General features: G+C 37.4%; 1 long non-coding RNA gene across 10 annotated transcripts in view; it reads left to right on the top strand.

Annotated features, from left to right (window-relative positions):
- LOC107184592 overlaps positions 1 to 24,636 on the top strand; it is a 103,639-nt gene that overhangs the window by 70,025 nt on the left and 8,978 nt on the right. For 3 of the 10 annotated variants that reach the window (XR_001515472.1, XR_001515477.1, XR_001515471.1), the window contains exons 6-8: positions 1,980 to 2,079; positions 4,374 to 4,646; positions 5,837 to 5,882. The exons of 2 other annotated variants lie outside the window; for them this stretch is intronic. This is a non-coding gene — a long non-coding RNA (uncharacterized LOC107184592). Of the gene's footprint in view, positions 1 to 1,979; positions 2,080 to 4,373; positions 4,647 to 5,277; positions 5,295 to 5,836; positions 5,883 to 11,983; positions 12,138 to 23,814; positions 23,875 to 24,636 lie in introns of those variants that run through there. 5 more of the 10 variants (XR_001515474.1, XR_001515476.1, XR_001515478.1 and 2 more) reach the window with 5 other exon arrangements.

The following is a 24,636-nucleotide window of genomic DNA, read 5'->3' as shown; positions in this document are numbered from 1 at the left end:
GTCCCCCCAAACTGAAGCAAGTTCACTCTATAGTCCATAAGACCCAAAATGCCCAAACCTCAATATTTTTCTCATTTTCTGAATATTCTCTAAACTCCTCTCTTTGGAGATACTTTATTCCATAATAAGAATGAGGCTAAAAATTGAACACTTATAAAAGAGTGAATATTTTTGTGATAACTCATTTCAAAGTTTAAGTAATATCACATCTTGCTGTTTTTATTGGAGATGTTATAAATTAAGAAGGCACATAACACCTTAGTTTGGGAAAGGAGAGAATATTCTTGCAAATGTTGAAGAGGAGGTTAGAGGCAACCAACCCCCCCCCGAAAAAATTTTTCAATTTATAATTTTTTTCATCTCTATTGTTCTTCATTTTGTACTGGCAAATAGAAGGTGGGTATACCCTATGTCACCTCAGAAATCTTGAGTCTAATGGCTGTGACACCTAGATGATAACAAAGGTCAGTGAGTGATCATTTAAGATATGCTTAGCTATACCAGACCAAAGAGCAAAACAGCAAGAAAAACAATTTCAGACTGGATCAGTCAGGTAGCCATATTTCTTGATTTCCTTTCATATAATATAGTGAACACAGAAGGGAGAACTCAAGAAACTCACAAAAAGTATTTGGTTATATGATCTTTCCATATTCACTATAAGCTTTAACTTTAAATTAGGACAAGAAGATATATGCTAATGGGAAAACAAAAGAATAGGAACAGAAGAATTATAGAAAAAATAGAAAACATTTGCAGAATACTGAGACATCTTCCTAAGTCAGTGATGGCGAACCTTTTGAGCTCAGCGTGTCAGCATTTTGAAAAACCCTAACTTAACTCTGGTGCCGTGTCACATATAGAAATTTTTTGATATTTGCAACCATTGTAAAACAAAGATTTATATTTTTGATATTTATTTTATATATTTAAATGCCATTTAACAAAGAAAAATCAACCAAAAAAATGAGTTCGCTTGTCACCTTTGACACGTGTGTCATATGTTCGCCATCACTGTCCTAAATGATTTCTCTCGTCAGTGTGCAAACAGTATTGTCAAAGTTACTCAGTTGAATGGAGCCATCCATTCAACTGAGTTTAGGAGGTGATTCCTGGCAGCATTCTGAAGGAGGAGGGACATGAGTTGACATAGATCATCTGTGTAGACTTCTGAGCAAGGCGAACATAGAAATAGAAGTGGCTCCGAAATTCTCTGGGAATGTGAGATGTGATGAGAATCAGATACTGCTGAAATGTAATCTAGACGTGTGTCAGGAGGACAGGCCCAGAACATGAGCAAGAAAAAGGGAAGAAATCACCATTAATATTTCTGAAAAAAAAAAAGTGTTAATAGGACAAAAGGAAAAGATCAATGTAATTAGCATGAAAAAAGGAGAAAATAAAGAAGGAATACTAGCCCTTAGTTGATAAGTTATCAAGTAATGGTTTCTTCATATGAAAGCAATGCTGATTTTAGGCTTTCCTCCTGTAGAGAATTTGGGTAAAACTCAGAATCAAGTTAACTGCTTTGTTAAGAAGACTGATTGTTAGTAGCAAAATAAGATTTCGGTGATGGTTCTGGGGAACTTGGTACTGTATACTAAAGGGGATCTTTTGGAAAATTAAAGTCTGTTACAGTGCAAGAATGACCAGAACTTAGAAATTCTGCCAAAGTAGGGGGCTAGGGAAAGGATGTGTTCCAGGCTAAAGAGCACAATGACTTATCTCTTAGTAAACATTTGAAAAATTTATAACAATGTTTCACCAAGAATTCTGAAGCAAAGTTCTTCACAACTTCCTTCAACACTCAGCTACTCCTTCCTCTCCCCCCAATATTTTCTCACCCCCACCACCTTCACCTCTGCTTTGAGATTGTCTTTAGCTTCCAACCTGTCATGATGTATGTCCCAGGGCACATTGTAAAATAATTTGATGTTCATTTATGGTGAGAGAAAACATTTCCTAAATCTTCTTTCCAGGCCACCTGTAAACCAGTGACAGGGCTCACTAAGTAAACAGGAAAGCCAGCATCCTCTGCGTCAGAAACCAAACACTCGCACCAGAACCAGTTCTGGGGAGGTGGGTCAGTCATGTCTGAACATCTGCTTTTCTTAGCCTTTCCTCTCCTTTTCCCTCCCTTGAAGTGTAAAGTCCTTAACTTTCTTTATTCATGTAAAAGAAAATTTTCCTTTGTTAATAATGAAATGGAAGCATATCTGGATGACTTGAGCTTTAAACATTTGGAAAGGGTAGGAAAAGAAACCAACTAGATAACTAGATTATAGATTGAAGAGCATGCAAACAAATACATTATAAAGAGATAGGCATTTTGGAATTTTTTTTAAACTACAAAAATATTTCATCTTGCCCTAACCAGTTTAGCTCAGTGGATAGAGCGTCAGCCTGTGGACTCAAGGGTCCCAGTTAGATTCTGGTCAAGGGCATGTACCTTGGTTGTAGGCACATACCCAGTAGGGAGTGTGCAGGAGGCAGCTGATTGATGTTTCTCTCTCATCGATGTTTCTAACTCTCTATCCCTCTCCCTTCCTCTCTGTAAAAAATCAATAAAATATATATAAAAAAAATTTCATCTTGTTGGTAAATGCTGGGTATGTATGATAAAGGAGTTAACAGGGCAGGTGCATTTTTAAACTGCCTGCAATGACCAGAAAGGAAGGAAGAAACCCACATATCATTGCATGAGGAAGAGACAGCTTGAACCTCTGGATTTCACTCCATATTCCTCATCTGCACTTACTTTTTGATTACAGCATAGCCGTGGAAGAAGAATCCAACTTGCTAAAAGTGTTTTTTAAAAAGTCTCTGGCATTTCCTGTTGGTTGGAAGCTGTTTGGCTTTCTGCATTACCATTTTGTGTTATCATTGGCCAAGCACCTTTGCTGGGTAGAAAAATACTGGTGCAAATTTTATTGGCAAGGTGGGAGTAGAAGCCATAAAAATTCTCAATTTCCCTTTTAAAAACTTAACTCATTTATCCAAGAGGAATAAATACAGAAGGACAAGAGATTTTAAACTTCCCGTCCATCTGGGTACAGCAGTGTATTTTGACTCCAAGCACAATAAAACAACCTTACTTGCTGGTGGTATATGACATAATGACCCAAATATGTTTTTAAAAAATCATTTATTGCTGTACATAAACAGCGAAGTTAGCGCAAGGGATGATAAAATAACACGGGTAATTCTTCCTGTAGCTGGGAACCATTGGCGGCCCATTAGGATTCCAGATGTAGCTGTGTGTGCTTTTCCATTTGTTTTCCAATGTCTAGTGCTTATGCCCTTGGTACCTTGACGGTGCTTGTCAGGCATGTTGGCTTTTCAGCTTGAGGTCTTCCTTGGAGAAACACACTGACCAGGCTCTGGGCTATAAAGCATGCTATTGTCTTGGGCCCAGTTTGTTGGGAATATAAGACCCAGGGCAGTCTCCTGCCAAAGGTCAAATACCAGCTTGACCAAAGTTCCTCAAGTCAACACTGGACCTCCCCAGACAAGAGATACTTCAACTCTTCCTGAAGAAAAAGTGTTTTTATATTTTTATCACTCTGTAATAGCAGAGATTGCGATGGTACAAATAAGCTGAAATGCACTTTGATAAATCACTTACTATAGTTTCTTTCATGAAAAACAGCTCACAGAGCCAGAAGCTTATAGATGAAAAAAAAAAAAAATCCAATGTTTTGGGTATTTAAAAACGTAATCTCACAGCCCAAGAGATGGTCTAATAAGCAATAGTAGAGGGTATAGTTATAAAACTATACAGATAGAATCATTGTATTTTAAGCAGAGAAAGAAAGGAGTTAAAAATAGAACCATAGCTAATTTAGCGAGTGCCCTGGCTGCCAAAAATGCATGTCTGAAATCAGGTGGGTGTTTCTTTACGAGTCACTTAGCCAAATGTAAAATTTATAGCCCAGTCATGTACAGACTCTAGCAAAGATTCAGAGCATCAGTTTATTACGAGGCTACTATTAAGGATGCTTAAAATTCCCCAGCTTTACACTCCTCACCCCAGGGGTCTAGCCTTCACTAGTTATGCTTGGGCCTGGCCCAAATGCTCCTAGTAGACAGGGATTTAAGTATTCGACAATACAGTTAGGCCTTTTTGTGGAGCTGAATGCTCTTCCTCCTGGGGAGCTCAACTCACCCCTCCTGTGTCCAACAACAGCAACTTCCCTTTGCTTCTTACCACTTTTCACCTGTGCCCTGGCTTAGCCAATAGAAGGAAATAATGCCTAAAGAAAACAAAGTAACTAGCAGATGGTTGAGTGTACTCTGGGATGAATAAATTACAGTCGCTAAGGGGAAAAGTGAGTTGGTGGATGTTCACTGCCGTATTTGTCCCTGACATACAGGATGCTCAGTACAGTGACCTCAGCCTGTACCAGGCTCACCACCATTAATCACTCCATATAATTCAAGCCAGAAATTTAATGAGCCCAAGGGATCAGTGACCCCCTGGAGTGGAAGCTGAGAAAGTGAACTAGAGGCAAAATACAAAACACAAAAGTGGCTCCCATAAGGTGGCAGTGGCTTCTCAGTTCCCAAGAAATAAGTGATTTTAGATGGACTTTATCCCTCATGGAATCAGATGGAGTACAATCATCTGAAGAGCCATACCCTCTATGGTAGGTTCATTCCCTCTAATAAATAATAAATAATTATCCTCCCAGTGTCATTCAGGAAACTTTTCTAAGTTGCTAAATGGAGCACAGTGCTCAGCCTTTTAGAAAGCAAATGATTTATTAAATACATCATTAAAATAAACCATGGAATACCTGTAACCATTTCTTTGACAAATTTAGGATTTAAATGTAAATCCTAATTATTTATTAATAAAAAATAATTACTATTTTTTATTAATAAAAATTAATAAAAATTGTTTTTATTAATAAAAATTGTTTTAGTCTGAAGAATTTGACACCCTCCTAATCTTCATGATGTCTTCTCAGTCAAGCCATATTACTTACAGCTGTATCTCTAGACTAAGGGAGTACAAATGTATTTATATCTCTCAATATCCTTTGAATAGTTCTATCAACAAAGGGTACCAAAATAAGAGGGGATTAGAAAACAAAAGTAGATAAAAAATAAATGTAGTTTCTTATAGACCCACTGACTAATTTATAGTAAGTATGCTCAATTTCCTGTAGTCCCTGCAGTAATGAATATCAATCAGGTGGACTTTGTTCCCGTTACGTGTCCATTTTTCCTCCTTGTTGCTTAGTTGAGTTTTTCTCATGGCATCTTTTATTTCAGTTTCCTCAGAAAATATATTAAGATTAAGATTTTTGAGTTGGCAATAACCCAAATATCCATTGGTGGATAAATGGACAAAGAAAAAAAAAGTAGCATGTACATACAATGGAATGTTATTCAGATTTTAAAAAAAAGAAGAAAATTCTGTCACATGCTACAACATGGATGAACCTTAAGGATATTGTGTAAGTGAAATAACCAGTAACAAAAAAAGACAAATACACTATGATTCTACTTACATGAGATATTTAAAGTAGTCAAATTCATAGAAACAGGAAGTAGTGGTTGCCAGGGGCTGAGGGAAAGGGAAATGAGGAGTGGTCATGGGTTGTTCCAGTTTATTTAATGAATTGTTATTTAATGGGGAACTATAGTTTTGCAAGATGAAAAAGTTCTGGATATCCATGGCACAACAATGTGATTATACTTAACACTATTGAATTAGTCACTTAAAAATTGATAAGATAGCTAAGGTAAAGTTATATGATTTTGTTACACAATTAAAAGACAAAACATTGATTTTATTTCTTTTACTTTTTTACTATTGATTAGAATTGAGACTTGATATACATTGAGACTTGGTAACTAAGTTCTACCCAAAGGTGGTAAGTACATAGAATGATTTTTAAAATAAACATTAAAAAATAAAATTACATAAACATATTAACATGAAAAATTTCAAATATTTACTAAATAAAATAGTACAATAAAACACATATATCTATTACTACTATAATTTTATAGCAATTGTAATTAAATTATAAGTATGATCTTATTTTATCTATTTTTCCACCTTTTTTTTCTGGAATATTTTAAAGCAATAAATGAATTTGTTTTTTAATTATAGACTTGCACTTATTTCAGAAACTCACAATGCATTGTTTAAAGATCTTGTCATATAAAAATAATATTTGTAATTTATATAACATTTTTGTAGAATCTTAATTTTTTTTACAAAATTCAGATGACATTATGGGAAAAACTATGGGGAAAGTCTAAGATTAAAGGAACGGGAATGTCAAATGGGAATGATCAAACCCTTATGACTAAATTTGTACTAAAGTGCTAAAACGTAGAGGACTAAAATGTTTGATTTTAGGAATTGGGAATTCTATAAAGAGAACATGTTTGTGTCTTCTGAATATAATATGAAGTAAAATCTTTTTTAAAATGTGGTTGTTTTAATGTTACTGCTCAAAGAAGAAGAAAGAGTGAGTCTGAGTTACTTCATCTGTCAGGGCCTTAATATCCTCACGTATGAAATGATGGCTTTGGAAAGGATAGTTGCTTAAGGGCCTTTCCAATTCAAGAATTCTGTGATTTGAGAGTAGAAATAAATATTCAACTACAAAATATTTCATTTGATTAAATTCATGGCTGAATATTCAGCAGTACAGGGTCCCTCAGCCTGGCCTGTGCCCTCTCACAGTCTGGGACCCCTCGGGAGATAACGCCCTGCTGGCTTAGGCCTGCTCCCGGGTGACAGAGGGAAGGCCCAATCCTTAGGTGCAGGCCCTGGTCTAGCTCAGAGGAGGGCCGATTGGGGAGTTGGGGCGCCGCCCCCTGTCATGCACAGAGCAGGGTGGATTGGGAGGTTGTGATGCCACCCCCAGTCACGCTCAGGGTAGGGCCGATTGGAGCGTTGGGGGCACCGCCCCCTGTCACACTCAAGGCAGGTGCTATGGGGAGGTTGCGGCACCACCCCCTATCATGCACAGAGCAGGGCCAATCTGGGGGTGGGGGCGCTGCCCCCTGTCACACCCAGAGCAGGGCCCATCAGGGGGTTGGGGAGCCCCCCCCTGTCACTCAGAGAGTAGGGCCTATAGGGGAGATGGGGCACCGCCCCCTTTCACACACAGAGCAGCGTGGATCAGGGGGTTGGGGTGCCGCCCTCTATCACCCACAGAGCAGGGCTGATCAGGGGGTTGGGGCGCCACCACTCTCACACTCAGGGAAGGGCCGATGGGGAGGTTATGGCTCTACCCTGTCACACACAGAGCAGGGCCGATCAAGGGATTGGGGCACCGCACCCTGTCACACACAGAGCCACAGGGCTATCAGAGATTGGGGAGCTCCCCCGTATCAGGCACAGAGCAGGGCTGATCAGGAGGTTGGGGCGCCTTCCCCTGTCACGAACAGAGCAGGGCAGATAGGGAGGTTGTGGCCTCGCCCCCTGTCACACACAGAGTTGCAGGGCAATCAGGGGGTTTGGGCGCTGCCCCCTGTCACGCTGATCCCGATGCTGGGAGGCCTCTTGGCTCCGCTGATCCCGGTGCTGGGAGGCATATTACCCTTTTACTATATAGGATAGAGGCCTGGTGCATGGGTGGGGCTGGCTGGTTTGCCCTGAAGAGTGTCCTGGATCAGGGTGGGGGTCCCCACTGGGGTGCCTGGCCAGTCTGGGTGAGGGGCTGAGGGCTGTTTTCAGGCTGGCAGGTGACAGAAGCTCCCAACCGCTCCTTTTTTTCTTTTTTCTTTTTTTTTTTTAATATTGGGCCAGCTTTAGCTCTGAGGCTCCAGCTCTTAGGCCTCCGCTGCTGAAAATAGGTAACTGGTTTGTTTCAGTTCTATAATCGAAACAATGTATAACTCCAGTTCTGACTCCAGCTCTGAGATCCCAGCTCGCTGAAAGGTGGTTTCTGGGGTTTTTTTAAGCTTCTATGTTTGTTAAAATGTTTCAAACTGCCCGCTCAGAGCCTGGCAAGGCAGGCGGGGAACGTTGCTTTCCTCCGTCACTGAAGCAAGCAAGCCTCATGTTAGTTTCAAGCTGCCTGGCTGCCGGCGGCCATCTTGGCTGGCAGTTAATTTGCATATCACCCTGATACGCCAATTACCATGTTTCTCTTTTATTAGATAGGATACCCATTTTATATTCTAAATTTTTAAACTGAAAATGAAATATTGGGAACTTAGTAACTTTGAATCAAGGACTTTTTTAGAACAAGAATTTCTTAATTAGAGAATTTAACAGTATAGAGAAAAATCTGTGGTACATATGCTTTGCAATGGTTGGCTTGCAAGGGTGTAAACTATATGATTGTAAGAAACACTGTTCACACCTTTCAAGTGCAAATGTTCTCCAGGGTAGTCTGTGTACTTCATCTCTCTGATCTCATTTTCATACAAAATGTCATGTCTTTCTTTAATAAGCATGTGCAGAAAGGCTTGCTGCTTGGAAGGCTCTAGCTTCTTGGAAAGTGGCTCTGTGTAAGGCCAGAAGAAAATGGGGGAGAAGGTGGAAGAGGATCTTGAAGAATCCTAATCTTTTGAAACTCCATTTCACTTAAAAAATGTCCTGCTCATCCTCAGGGTAACCGTACATGATCAAGGAAACAAAGTACCATTTGGCATGGATTTGGCTTCCTAAAAGAAGACTCGTTTGTTGAATACATTCTTCAAAACAAAATTGATTAGATTCCCAATCTCTGGGTACCTATGATGAAACGTTGGATGGTTGATTTCAACTACTTTGAGCAACCTGGTGCCAATTTAACCACTGGGATTTAGAAACCTTTGACCTTATCCAGAAAATCCAGGACCGTCACCTATAAACAACTTGACCAACCAAATGGTTATAAGAACACTTATCAATAAATATGTATGAAAGGTGTGAAGCCCTCAGTGCATTTCCCCCCTCACTGCTATGTGTCCTCTCTGAAACTGAGCATTAGCTCAGAAACAATGTTCCAAACCAACAGATTCATCACTGATGCTAATTGCTTAGTTTCTACAAATTACTAGATTTATCCCTGAAATTTTGTCAAGAAGAAGGAGGAAAATAGTAATATCTTAGGAGATTTATCCAGAAAAAAATATAAGGGGCAAGACTTTTTTAGTGTAGATTCGTAAAACATTTGTTCCCAAGATGGAACTCATGCAGATGTGGCAACTAAAGGATTATTCAAAGATGGAGAAGTATCATGAGTGACTGAGATCAGGGTCTCAAAAGAAATATTTGAGAGAAACGTAAGTGATTTTCAGGGAGGCAGTTTCTCCTTTCAGCATTGGGATTCTACCTGGAAGTACTGCTCTAACACTGCTTATGGAAACATGTCCACAGAGAACTGAATTGACTTTGACCTTATACTTGGACATGGTAATTAAAGATGCACTAAGTGGCTCCAACTACGTCCATTTTTTTTTATTGTCTAAAGTTTTACATATGTCTGCTTTTCCCCCAATTGACCACACCCCCCCCAGCCATTCCAATATGTCAATTTTCTTGGTAAATTTGAGTTGACGACATTTGCTGTTCACTAAGATTTATGCAGTAGCAACAGCAGGCTTTGTGTTTCCTGAAAGGAAAACACCGAGTCTGCAAAGGGGCGAAGCAACTCCTCTATTGGACCCTCCTCGGATTGCAGACTGCTAAGAACGAAGACTTGCTTCTTGTGCCCTCTCAATTTTGAAGATCTCAGTTAATAGAATTTACGTTAACTATCTGAAGGAGAAAAATTAAACCTTCCTTTTAAATATTGTTTTCACTGAATTCCTCTTTGATTCTTAGGTCATTTGTACACTGTTGATTTAGTTCCACAACACAATTCTAAATGGAAACCCCGAACATGATATATTCTCCACTTAAGGAATACTGACCCTCCCCTCCAGAAGGATCATAATGGAGAAACATTTTAGAGAAATAACACATGCAACTCTGCTGTTTCTGTTATTCTGATGTGCTGGCAAGCACTAGTTAGGATAATTGGCAAGGACGAGCAAGAAATACGATGTAGACTTAGTAAAGCTATAAAACTATCCCACTGGAAAGGTAAATATGTCATTTTTGCATCCAGCAATAATAATTGTAACAAGAACATCTGAGACTTTCCCTTGGGCTTTACACTACCTAAGTAATTTTCTTTAAAATATTAATTTTCTGATGCAATTTTCTCTCTTCCTTTTTTGTTCATAACTAAGTTGAATGCACCTTAGTGGACTAAAATGCTCAAAAGATGTCACTTTTGAAGAAATGTTGTCCTACAATTTAAATAGTTGTTAGTGTTAGAAAGTATGTTAATGTTATTGTTTGTTTAGACATTTAAGTATCCATCCAGTAGAATAATGGAGGGTGACTTAAAATCCACAGTGGCCAAGACTTTCAGTCATTGTTGTTGTTTTTTTCAAGAACTTATATCAAATAACATTTTTAAAAATGTTCTAGCCATTTAAAAATATCTACTGGGACCTCATTTTATTTTTTAAAATATTTTTATTGATTTTTAGAGAGAGAGGAAAGGAGAGGAAGAGAGAAACATCAATCAGCTGCCTTCTGCACACTCCCTACAGGGTATCCAACCCACAACCCAGGCATGTGCCCTGAACCAGGAATCAAACCGTCAACCTTTCAGTGCACTGGATGAGGCCCAACCAACTGAGCCATACAAGCCAAGGCTGGAGCCTCATTTAAAAAAACAGCACAAACTTGCCATTGATTTGTCCTTTGTTGTCATAGGCAAGCAGAAGCAGAAATACAGTGCTTAACTAGGGAGGAGTAAAACTAACAATGGTGATAGAAAAATCAAAAGCAAAAGTCCACAATCAAGAAATAGAACCTCAAGTAACTTGAGTAATTTATTTTACTCTGAAGAGTGTTAAACACAGAAACCTCTTCCTCAAGAATACTTCTTTGCTCTGATTCTTCATTATATTTGTTTTTCCTCTCAACCAATATTGGTAGGCCAAAGTTGAATTAAAAAAAAATAAAAAGATTGAGACTATTAAATAGACTTGTTTGAGGGCTCAAGAAGTAGTTATTCACTGGTTACTCTTCATAGGAAAATCTCTGTACAAAAAAAAGATGATTTTTACAGATATTTGGGAATTGGGATATAATATATCACTCAGAAAAACAGTGTTTTAGAGTTAAAATATTAAAATATTTTCTCAGCATAGACACTAAAGGTTATTACTATAATGTAATTATGTATTGAGTAATTATGTCTTGAAAGATTTAATCAATTGGTATTTGAAAAGGTTTATAGGTAAAGTTTTTAGAAGATTACGTTTCTGGAATTTTTTATACAGTGGAATTTCTGATTCTACAGCAAATTAAAAAGTTGGATGATTTTCATGTGATATCCTATTTCACTAATACAGAACAACCTTGAACCACACTAGAGCAATAATTACTTAACCTAAATCAGAGACCAAGCCAGGCCAAACAGCTGTTTTCATTTTGTTAGGAGATCCATTTGATTTACTCTTTTAGTCAGCTTTCATTACTGTAGAAGACAAAACTTCACTTGAGTTTTTAACCCTGAATTCTCTGCCTTGTTTGCTGCCTGCTATAAAATTGCATGGTTGAGCTGCCGCAGCCGCGGAGCACGCTCCGGAGCTACTGTCGTATTGTGGGAGGCTCCCCTGCAGCTCGGGAGAAAGGAGCTTCATGAAAACAGAGAAAAGCTAGGCCCTTCCCACTGCCCTTAAAAAAACACAACAAAACAGAACAAAACTGGTCATCGTTATTCTGATGTAAGAAAAGTCTTCTGGAATGAATATCTGGCTTGAGTTTCTATAGTAGCAGAAACAGTCATCTGATAGTTGTCACCAGCTGTGTCATAGCTGAGCTGTCTTAGAAAAGAGAGAACGGAATGTCAGAGATGCAGATATGGGAAATTTTGAAATCAAATATGAATTCCTGGAAGCTAGATGCAGACATATTAGATATTAAGTCATTACCCTTAAAATTATCTCTTACATTCTGTAGGATATCCTCTTTCCTAGAATTTCTAGAAATGAGGATGCACAGGTATTTTGTGGTTTGTGTCATGGCTTTTGTAGTTCCATAAACATGTAGTCCCCATTCTCTCCAATGAAATGAAGGTGAAACAATATTGGGACCTTGCGATTTCATGGAAAAGGTAGCTTAAACCATTTAAGTTGCTGTCACTCGGGGTGGGGGGAAATCCTTGGAATTGTTGGTGCTGATTAAATCTGGTTTTCTCTTCCCTCAAAGCAATCTGTATCAACTCCTTAAATAAACAGAACCTGGCAAGACCTTGGTTCTCTGTGGCTACATGGATTGGCCTAAGTAGAATTAACCACACAAAGACAAATATTAAATGGTCATGATGAACTCTTTGACATATTTCTGCCATATTATAGACCTGCATTTCTTAACCACATTTCTTCCAGAAAAAAGAATTTCATGGTTAAATAAATTTTGTAAACACTTTTTTAGAATAATCACAGTACATGATAGCATATTGTAGTTCTGAGAAATCCAGCAGAAAAATTCTTTTAAACCTAGTTTTGTTTAGTGTTCCCAAAACTTATTTGAGTATGAAACACTTCCCCCCCGCCGCTCCCACCCCCTGCCCCGCCACATGATACCATAATATCCCACAAAGCAGTTTTGGACACTAATTTAAGTTGGGGCACATGTTATATCGATAGTATCTAATTTAATTATTTCTTCATATGCAAAAATATGTGGACTTTAAAGTTGTTACAGAAAAGAAGCTCCTTTTGGTTTCTATTTTTTAAATAACAAAATACTTAGGAAGTTTTGCTGCGGCTAGCTAAGAAAGCCACTGGGAGATTATCAGCTTGTCTAAGGCTCTTCGTAAATACCTTTATTTAAGGGTAATCATTTTGAGAATGATTACAGAGAACTAAAGTGTTGCCTCTACCTTTTTCTAGCTAACTTATAATAGTTAGTGTTGGGGAAGAATCTTATTGAAAATAATTGAGAAGTAATGATATGTAGAAAAACAAAGATTATTTCTCGTGATGCAATAGAATCTTTACCAAGGGCCATGGGTTATCATCTTGGATGTTAGCAAGCCACAAAGAGAAGAAAGCTAGTTGAAGATTTCTACTTTATTTAAGAAGTCTAGTCTTTAGGAAGTTGGCTGGTATTGTTGTGATGTACCCTGCGAATCACACAAGGACCCCCCCAAGAAGTCGAATTAAGGAGCCACATTTATTTCAAAGCCGGGACTACGAGTGGGCAAATGCTCTCCAAATCTCGTAGTGCCCCCTTGGCCGAAACATCAGACTTATATAGGCAAATATCACAAAGGTATTGATTACATCTCGAGGTTTGGAATGAGAAACCTGGTTTGCAAAAAGCAGTTTATTACAGAAGCTTAGATTGAGCAAGTTAGTTATCTACAAAGATTAATTATAGTTTCGGGTCTTGGGACCACTGAGTTAATGAAAACATATTATCTGGAGGCACTGAGGCCATTTAGAGTAATTGTGCTGTCCTATTCTCCAGGTGCAGAGGAATGTGTTTTGAAAGACCAGTAAGATCACAATCAATGGGGTATTCAAACTACAATCAGTGGAGTAGTCAATCAAATGGGATAACTTATATAAGTTCAGAAAATCAAAATAACTTTTCTATTATTTAGCAAGCAAATAATTACAGAAGCCAAATCAGCAGGGTTAAGATATTAAACAGAATTTTTTACCCGAGATGGTTGCTATCATGCTTCAGTATCCTCTGGATGCTTTCCTGTTACCTAAGACATAGTGGATTATGTCTGGGTTAGCTCCTGACCTCCTGGTGAAATGTAAATGACTATATGCCTGGACTAAGGCTTCTGGTATTGACTGCCTGGTTTTTCCCCACACTAGTTTGAATTTATTCACTAGTCTCTTTATCTCACCTCCTTTTTCTTTCTCCTTTTTCTTTTCTTCTTTCTCTTTTTTTCTTCTCCTTCCTAGACATGCCTTGTTTCATAAATTCTCACCTTTAGTTTATCACATAACCCACATTGTAAAACACTCAAATTCTTCTCTTTTCCTTCCTTCCTTCCTTCCTTCCTTCCTTCCTTCCTTCCTTCCTTCCTTCCTTCCTTTTTCTTTTAGGAAGCTTGAGCAGGATTTATAAAAGCAAAGAACGGGAGCCCAGGCCTAAAAATCTCTGTCTGAAGTTTACCTTTTTCATGGTCAATTTAATAAGATATGATTGACATTTGCTAACAAGTTTGTCCTACAAAAGTGAGGAGGAAGCCATATGAGAAGAAGACTCTTTAATTTGAAGAAATATGTCTTTTAGTCTTTTTCTAACGGAGCTGTAGGATATATGTGTTTGTTATTATCTATTTATTAATATAAGTTGTTTTTCACTTGGTATTAACACACATATTCAGCCTTGCTCTTGGCTGAATAGGAACAAAAATTAATTTGCTGTTTTGATACTTGTGCTAACTAACAGCAGAGCATTAGTGATGCATCTGATGGCGAATATCATGCCACTGCTGTCATCGTCACCTTCAACATCCACAAGCCAAAATAATAATAATCGTGTCTGTAGATTCTGTTGCTTTCCACAGTTTCAAAATATTTTCACTTGTGTTATCTCTTGTTCTTCTCAGAACAACCTCAAGAATTAGATAAGTTTGAAAATATTATTTTTATTTTAGATGTGAGCAAAGTGAGGTTCAGAAAGGTTCAGTGACTTGCCCATGTCACAAAAGTTCATGATGGCTACAGCTGAAACTCCCAGGAGGATTTTTCTGATATCCAGGTTCTCTCTACTACTCTCCACTGTCCAAGGGAGTAGAGTTCTGTCTCCCACTGATTTTAATAAATATTCATCCTGCTTTTAAGCTTTTAGGGTGTTTAAAAATCCTTTAAGTTTGACAGTATTGATTTTGTATCTAGTTATATATTTAATTTAGTTTTTCACCCCAGTTTTTTGTAAACTAAATAACAGCTTGTAAATGAAAAGATTTAAATTTACCAAATTCAAAGGGCTTTCTCAAAATTATGCTGCATCATGAAACACAGTGGAAACATTTCCTCCATTTCTGAAGCTAGACACATATAGATAAGGAAATTAATTACCTTCACAGAAGGACAAAAGATTAGAAGTCAAGTATTTAAATTTCTAATCTGTTGCTTAGTTGTGTAACTTTGCTTTTCCTGCTTAGATCAAGTACAAGTGAGCGGGTGTGGGGTTGGGGAGGGGATGATACCAACAAACATATCTATTGTCAATAACAAAGCTATTAGTTTGTATAAAAAGCAACATTATGTTCTTCCTCTAATAATCCTTAAAATTCAGTATAGATTTATCTCCATCCCAAAGGGTAAATGTATTGACTCATTTTTTTGTCTAGAGCAGCGGTTCTCAACCTGTGGGTCGCAACCCCTTTGGCGGTCAAACTACCCTTTCACAGGAGTCACCTAAGACCATCCTGCATATCAGATATTTATATTACGATTCATAACAGTAGCAACATTACAGTTATGAACTAGCAACGAAAATAATTTCATGGTTTGGTCACAACATGAGGAACTGTATTTAAAGGGCCAGAAGGTTGAGAACCACTGGTCTAGAGGATTGTGCAGACTTCATTAAAAGAAACCATGTGCTAAAGTTGAGTTAGTTATGCAATTTGCTGACTTTGGTGTATAAAGAAGGTACTGGTGGCTCACCCTATTAGTGGAACATGGTCTTTGAAATGTGGGTCCAGTCATGGGTTTCACAGAACCATCTACACACTGCCCTCAGAGGACTTTGTTTGGAGCCACTGGTACTCCCATGAGACAGTTGACAGGGATTAGGACTTGATTTTTGTCCTGTGCACAAGAGGTGTAGGGTATATTCAGCACCAATATAAAACAGATGACTCGGTTATAACACAAAGCACAGGAGAGAATAGGCCTGCCTCACAGAGGTCAGATTTCCATGAGCAAAGCTAAGCATTGCAATGAAATGATGGATTAGTTCAGTTAGGCAAAATCTTGCTTACTCACTTTGCCCAAATTAGCACATTTTTTTGGTCCTCAGTGATCTGGATAATTACTTCATTTCACTGCTGTCCTCTGTTTGAGGAGGCCTGGTCTTAGCCAGTAATTAACATGGCCTGAAGAGAAATTTGTCAGTCCAATTCAATTCAGCAAATAAATTTATGAGCACCTAGTACTACTCTGCTATGTTTTGAAATTTAGAGGTGAATAAATTTTGGTCCTTGTCTCTCAGGAGCTCACAGACTGTGCCAGCAGGGCGGAAGCAAACTCACACCGCCAGTAATACCACGTGGGAAGGGCTGTATTGGTGGTGGTGGTGGGGTTGGGGGGGAGACAGTGTTCTGTGAGAGCCCACATAGGAAAACTGTTCATCAGCAGTCACGGAAGTACAGTTTGAAGTGCGTACGCGGGAGTAAAGAGTATTTGCAAGTGTGTTCTGGAGTTCAGCATTCATTATTTGCTTTTGAGATTGTAAATGTCAAATAGTAGAGAATTGAAGCTCTTGCATTCAAAAGCAAGGATAGTTTTAGAAGAAAAGTTGCTGATGAAGAAAAGGGAATCTATTGTTTTTGATTTCTTCACTATTACGAAGGTAAGTTAGTGCTCCTTCCAGCAGAGGAAGTAACTATGAACTCTTGACGAAAGGTGCAGGGAAATTGGATCTTTTTAAACACTGATTTTTTTTAAAGGTTCCTCTTGAACTTTAGAGATGGAGCACCAATTTAAAACAAACACACATTCTTAAAGCAGCACATGGGTGCCCAATTGTGCCCTAAGGCTTTTTCTTCCATTTAAAAGTTCAGGCTGAAGTTTTCTGGCAGCACAGAAAAGTCCCTACATAATAATCCATGCGAAGAGGAAGGTTGACTTTTGGAATAAAGATTGACAGTGAGATCGCCTCCAGAAAACCAACTGCAGCCAAGATTGTTATAGAATGTCACTCAGGTTTTCACCAGGGAGCATAGCCATCCTGGAGGTGTGTTCAGCCTGTTGGTAACCAAAGCAAAGGCGATGTTTAAGAGTTGGACTGGTGTCCTGAAGAAGTGATACTGGGAAAGGAAAAGGGCCCTTTAAGAAATTACCTGCAACAAAGGTTCCGTTAGGTTATCGTCTAAAACCTCTTTTAGATTAATAATGTTGATTAACAAAAACATTTGCTTGGAGTAGTTTATCTAGAAGTGATTTGTACCAATCCATTCATTTTCCCCTTCCTTTACAGACGACATTAGCTTTTAGAAAATATGGGCAAAGTCAAAGGTTGTTCCCTGAGATCACAAAACTAAGTAAAGGCAGCTTTCTCAGATTCCAGATTCCATGATTAGGGAAATGCTTTAGGAGGATTAATTGGAAATGTGTGCATAGACTGAAGACATAGAAAAACTTAAAGCAACGTTTAGACAGAATGAAATAGTAGTAATCTAGGGTAGAGGTGATGAGGCCTGGTACTAGGATGATGATAGTAGAAAAAAAGTAAAAAAAAAAAAGTAAGAGATATACAAAAGAAAGGAGGGACAAGATTAAGTAACAACTGAATGTAAGTTGAATATCGTATAGAGTGAAGTACTGCTCACAGAAACTGCCAAGTGGAAAAGTTAAAAAGTGAAAATAATTTGAGAAGAAAAGGGGAGAAAGATAAAGTATTGATTTAGGACCAGGCAGACAGAGAGGGGCATAAAGGCAGAAAGGGAGAGATCTATTTGATGTATTGATAATAATGATAAAAGAGTACTCTGTTAAACTCAAGTCTCAAGTGATGGGGCCTTATATGGAATTGGCCTTCAGAAACAGTTTAGTTTGGAATATTGAACTGCCTTCCCTATCTTTGCTCTTGTCACTGTTGTTCTATATCAATAAACACTTTGTTCAAATTGATCATAGTGCTAATTTTTGTAAATAGATTTTTATTGATTTTAGAGAGGAAGAGAGGGACAGAAACATCAATGCGAGAGAATCATCAATCAGCTGCCTCCTGCACACCCCACACTGGGGGTTGAGCCCGCAACCCGGGCATGTGTCCTGACCAGGAATTGAACCGTGACCTCCTGGTTCATAGGTCAACGCTCAATCACTGAGCCATGCCAGCTGGGCTAATTTTTTTTATAAGGAACATTTAAAACCACATCATGTTGGATTTTTAATAATGGAAATACATGAAAGTCTATTTCTTAATGTTACCACTGTTATTATAATATATGTAAAGTATTCTTATTACAAAAGAAAATTTTATATAATTAGCTACGTTTTACATTCTAATTATTGTAATTAATAAGCATTATTTTAATGAGATTTGTACTATACAAGAATGATATTAGCAATCTCAAATTTCTACCTCATCAATGGGTTTCTAGTGGATTTTTCATTTTTTGAGTAATAAAGTCATATGAACCCTATAAGGGAATAAATTCCTCCACCTTTGTCATCCAACATCACTCTATTTTTTTTAAAGATGCTGTATTTAGAAATCTTATCTCCAAGGAGTCTTACTTTATGCTTCTGATACACTCTGCTGGGCTTCTTAGAATCCTTTAGTAATGTGCTTCTGGGGAGAGAATCTCTTTTGGATGTGCTTTTTCAATCCTTGCTATTTCTGAATCTCCCCTGTTCTGTATCAAGGCACAATAGTTACTGGATAAAGTTAACAAAAGCACAAATTGTGTTATAAGTTCTTTTCCTGAAACTTACTCTGGTACCAAGCTCTCCTTCCTCCTCCCACTCCAGCCTCACCAATTTGCAAGTTGTCCCAGCTTACCTCAAACAAGGATTTAAAATCTGTTAGAGAGCTCAGCCTGTTGATTTACAGAACTCGTCTGCACAGAGGAATCATCTGTAATGGGATTCTTTGCTCCCCGGAGAGATATCTAGCAGCGCTGTAAATTACTGAAGAAACAGAGGAGGAGGCAGAAGAGGGAGGGGAGTATTATTAGTAAAAATACCATTTACTATTGATCAGAACATTGTTTTTTTCACTTTTTATTTCCACCATAAAATTAAGTGGTTGTCCTGAGAAAAAGAAGATGGATATTTAAGAAACTGAGTTTACTGTATTTGTTTCCCCATTTACTTAGTATACAATGTTTTGACTTGTTTGTTGTACCAGTTGTCTCAGTAAATTCTCCCCCCTCTACCCCCACCTGGATTTGTTTTTAAGGCATTCGTTTTCTCTAAGTCTATGTGACAGTGTATTTGAATCTGATTTTCAGCCAGGAGTCATCACAATCTGCCCTTTGCCCCCTCTGCATTATCCCTGCATCAAACTATCATATTGGCTTGATCAGGGTAAAGTACAAGGTGTATTAATAGAAAGTTCTAAGTGAAATGTCCTAAATACATTGCTGGTACAATGAAACTGGCCAACAGAGAAATAGATGACCTCAGGAAATGTATGGTTTAGCAAATGTATATCTTTAAATTGGAAATCTAATTATTTGCCTTAGATTTGTACTGCTGGGAACCTAATGCAAGACCATGTTAAATAAACTTATTATTTCCGTTTTTCATTTAACCTGTGGGTTGTAGTATGACCAATCTGTTTTATATCCTCAATCAACAGATGATTGTATTTGGTAATAATTTATCAAGAATAAAAATCTGTTTTTGAAACTAATCACCTCATGTTAGGTCTGCCCTTTTTCAAAACCACCATCTGATATTCATTTTGTCTGCAAGACAAACATACTGATGAAAATGCATATACCACAGGATACAGCCAGTGGAATGAAGCGTTTCCACTCTTTGTATATATTTAGAACATTTTCTGTTTTCCCAACAGATGGACCAAATTTTAGTATTAAAGAAAAAAATCAATTTTACATAGTACAAACAAATTGAACAAGTACATTGTGTCTTTCTAATTACTTTGTAACAGAATGTTCAGTGGAATTTGGGGTCAAATCAGGTCATATCTAAACTCTGTAATTTGAAAAAATGTGACCTTTTTCATATTTACTAGTTTTTCCCCCAGATTACTGGATTAATCTCCAAATGGGAAATACTAAATTTCATGTATTTTCCAAGTCTTTTAAATTGTTTTCAATTTATAACTTTTATTTATGTACAAGTATCTTGAAATGTTTTCATTTTTCTATAAACACAGTAATCATACTATATAACATGTATAAAAGTGATACATGGCTTATAATCCTCAAAATTTCTTTTTTATTATTTAAGGCAAATGACTCTGCCCTTCTTATAGGCTAACTACCTTGACTGACTTTTATCTAGCACAGTTTTGGCACTGGTTCCTATGGAAAATTAACCAATATTCCCAAAACTATACCATTAAAAAAGTTTTCTTCTTAAAATATATTCAAATTTATACTTAATATTTACATATGTTTTTCTTACATATTTAACTTTAATTAAAACTATACTTATTACATCTTATGTTTTAGACTTATTCCATATCTTTATTTTATTAATGAAGAGAGTTGGGGCTACAAACTTGATTTTTTGAAGATGCCTCTAGTCTTTTCTCCCCTTGGTTCATCGAAATCATAAATCTAGTATTTCACTCTCCTTTTAAGCTTTCTGTGGCTCCCCAGTGTTTATAGGATAAGGAAAGCCTCCTTAGTCCTGCATCATCTGGTTGCATCTATCTTTCCAGCTACAATGCTCTCTCCAGTCTCAGTGACCCTTCCTTACTTCCCTCCTTAGGCCCCAAAGATACAGTCTTCTGGAATTTGATATCCTCTTACATGCCTTTGTCTTGCTTCACCAATTGTCCCCTTGACCTTCCTCGTTTCCTTTCCTAACATATTCCCTTAAGTAGGACTTAATGTTATATTCCTAGAGATCCTCCTAACTTTGCAAGCATGACTCACAGCTCCCACTACCAATGCCTCTGATGGCTGTGTTGCATAGAATTTCCACAGTATTGGGAAGATAGATGACAAACAGGTAAACAAACAAGTTCAACTTGTGTCAGTGATATAAAGGGAACGAGTATGTGCAATGAGATAGAAACGTAGGAGTAGGCTGCTTACTGGTCAAGGAAGGATCTGGAAAAATTACATTTAAGCTGAGACCAAAAATAAAAGAAGGAGCCAGCCATATAAAGTGTGGAAGGAAAATGTTTTAGAGAGGCACATTCAAAATTCTAAGATGAAAAAGAGATTGTGTAATTGAGCAACTGAGAAGATCCCACTGGCTCAAGTACAGTAATCAAAGGGATAAGGGCATGACACAAGGTTGGAGAACGAGATGGGGCCAGATCAGGTCAATCTACCCCACTGAAGGCTTTTAAGTGAAGGAATGTTGTGGATATATTAAATGCCTTGATGCTATGTGGAGAACAGATTGGAGGGGAGCAAGAATATTAGGGAAACCAGTAAAGAGATGATTGCACAGGTCCTGGCAAGGGGTAATTTTGAAACAGTTGATCCTGGGATAAACCCACTGCTATATTCAGAGTAGTTACTAATAGTAGTATCTCTTAAACAGTTCTTTTGAAACCTAGATAAGAAAATATTTGGCAATATTATTATTGCTGTTATAGAAATAATGCCCTTGGCTGGCGAAGTAGTCAGTATTGAGATAATGCAGGTGGTATAGTCTAAGAAGGGGAAAGTAGATTTTTCTCTATGTGAAAAGTGACACCATGAAGGGTCTTAGGCATAGAGAAACATGATCCACATTGTGTTTTATTTTTTTAAAATATATTTTATTGATTTTTTACAGAGAGGAAGGGAGGGAGAGAGAGTTAGAAACATCGATGAGAGAGAAACATCGATCAGCTGCCTCCTGCACAACTCCCACTGGGGATGTGCCTGCAACTCAGTACATGCCCTTGACCGGAATCGAACCTGGGACCTTTCAGTCCGCAGGCCAACGCTCTATCCACTGAGCCAAACCGGTTTCGGCCACATTGTGTTTTAAAAGGGGTATAAACATGGTTTAGAAAATTGTGATAATAAAAGAAAACAAATAAGATGGAGGCTATTATAAAAATCAGGTGAAATATGATGGAGACTTAAATGAGATAATAGCTATGGAGACAGTGAGGAGTAGAAAGATTTGAACCATGTTTAGGATAGGATTGGAAGTGGGGAATAGGAAGATGTCCCTGATTTAGTGAGCAAATGAGTGGATAGAGGTTTCATATAATAAGATAGGGGGAAAGATTACTAGTTCAATTTTGGAGACTAAATTTGAGATATGTATGCTTAAATAGAGATTTTTTTTAAAGTAGACAACTAAATATATGAATTTGAAAATACACATGCATGTATATATTTGTGAATTAAAGAAAAATTATACTATGAATATTCTGCTGTTTAATCTTTTTCATTTTTAAACAAATTATGGGAATTTTTAAATATCTGTAATATAGATTTATTTTTTATTTTTAAGGTGCACATTAGTATAGCTATACCATAATTGAATCAACACTTTCCATATATGACCATTAAAATGGATAGTATTACATAGTTGTAAAGCATTTCTGTAGGATAAATTTTAAAAAGTGGAGTTGGTGGATCAAAATGTATGCATTTTTAAATTAAATATTTATATTTTAAATTAAAATATTTAACCTTTGTTTAGACTCTTAGCTCCACATTCAATCCATTCTTGAAAGGAATCGCACCATTATCCATGTGCTAGAGTGCCAATTTCTCTAAATTGGATTCTATCAATTTATATTATGTTTTTTTAATCTGAAAAAGAGAAAAATGTTATCTCATTGTTATTTTACCTTCCCATCTCCTGACCCATGATGTTGACCATCTTTTTATATGTTTATCATTCGAGGATTTTTTTTTGAATGTTTTTTAGATAGAGTTAAAGGGAGGGAGGGAGGAGAGGGAAGGAGAGAGAGAAACACCAATGTGAGAGAGACACATTGATTGGTTGCTTACCAAACATGCCCAGCCCAGGGCCAGGGATCAAACCTGCAACTCCTTGGTGCATGGGTTGACGTTCTATCCAGTAAGCGATGCTGACTAGGGCTAGCCATTCCAGTTTTTGTTCTATGTTAAAAGATATGAAATGGTTCTAGAAATATAAAATGTAAGTAATATTCAAATATTTAAGAGAATAAAAATGAGAAATTTAAAAATAAAAGTAAAGAAGAAAGGAAGCAAGGTAATAAGGAAGAGTAAAGAAAGGAAATGGAGACCTGATTTCTATTTATTTATTTGCTTGTTATTGGATGACATGAGAATTTTGAGAAGTGGTTGGTAGGGGGAGGGTTAAATATTTTACAAAATTATCATTTATGATTTTGCTTTTAAAAGTTGAACATCAAGCATGTCAACCTTGCAGCCGGTGAGCCGCAGCAGCCCGCCAGCCGCGAGTTTGACATGCTTGTTGTACATTAACAAAATGTTAAAGATAGTTTTTCTGTTTGTTTGTTTTTTTATTGTCTAAAGTTTTACATAAGTCTCCTTTTCTCCCAATTGACCCTCCTTCCCAGCCATTCCCACCCGGGCAAGCCCCCACAGATAGTTTTTAAAATGCATTTTAGAAATCAATGTTTAACTTCTCCTTTTCACCTGTATCTTCAGAGACCTTTGTAAACAAATCTGCAAATGCTCAAGAAACTTTGACAGTTAAAGAGAAAGTTAACAAGGACCCTGAAGGAATATTTTTTCCTTCGGAGTAGCCATGTCCTTCATAAGAGCAGCTCCACTTTGTAGGCTGCACAGCAGTTACAGCAAACCCAGTAAGAGGTCTCCCACAGCCCTGTGTATCCTGTTCTATTAATAAAGGAAATGTTCACTAGGACACTAGGGATCAGACACAACTAATTTTCTAAAATGCCAGTGAGTCGATCTTTATCTGTAAAGCCAACACAGACATACGAATGGTTAAAACAAGCTCTTTGCCTCTCAGATTTCAGTGCGATAAGTCTGGTGTTTTATTTCACACTCATAGAACAGCAGCTCTGAATGGGAAGAAGTCTTATTATTTTCAAATATGACTCCAGTTATTAGGGTTCTTTTTTTCTTTATTGATTAAGGTATTACATATGTGTCCTTATCCCACCATTGCCCCCCACCCCACTCCAGTTCACTCCCTTACCTCCCTGGTGTCTGTGTCCATTGGTTATGCTTATATGCATGCATACAAGTCCTTTGGTTGATCTCTTCCCGTTATATTTTTAAATTAAAATATTTAGCTTTTGTTTAACTAGACTCTGGGCTCCACATTCCACCACTATCCCCTCCAAGAAGTCTGATTCTGTGCTATCAGAGTTACAAGTTTATGGTGGTTGGACCAAGTTGGTGTGCCCCCAAAGCACACTGGCCTTTTTTGGAGACTATGATCAAATAAGTTTTGTCATTCCAACTCTAGGAATGACAAGTTAAACACAGCCAAACACTGTGATTCTTTGTGGTGACCCTTCTAACTTCAAGAGCAGTTGTTTTACACTGAATGCCCTAAGTGGTGTGTCTATTATGGAAATTGAGTCCTTTAGGCTAAATCACTATTATTAAAATTGGGAAGTTTGGCTACCACGCACATGTAGACACTGTTCTAAAAAATGTTATGTACATTAAGTGATGTTATCATAAAATAATGAGTCAAGATTTGACTAAAATTTATTAAAACTCCAGAAAATTTTAGACATTTTGTTGATGCCTTGAAACTGAGGTTAACTTCTGTGATATTTACTACTTTCTGCAATTCTAGTTTTTACTATTTTTGGGCATG

The sequence above is a fragment of the Myotis davidii genome, unplaced genomic scaffold (genome assembly GCF_000327345.1).
Source record: "Myotis davidii unplaced genomic scaffold, ASM32734v1 scaffold304, whole genome shotgun sequence".
In the NCBI taxonomy this organism is placed as follows: Eukaryota; Metazoa; Chordata; class Mammalia; order Chiroptera; family Vespertilionidae; genus Myotis; species Myotis davidii.
This window is presented reverse-complemented; position numbering and strand designations above follow the sequence as displayed.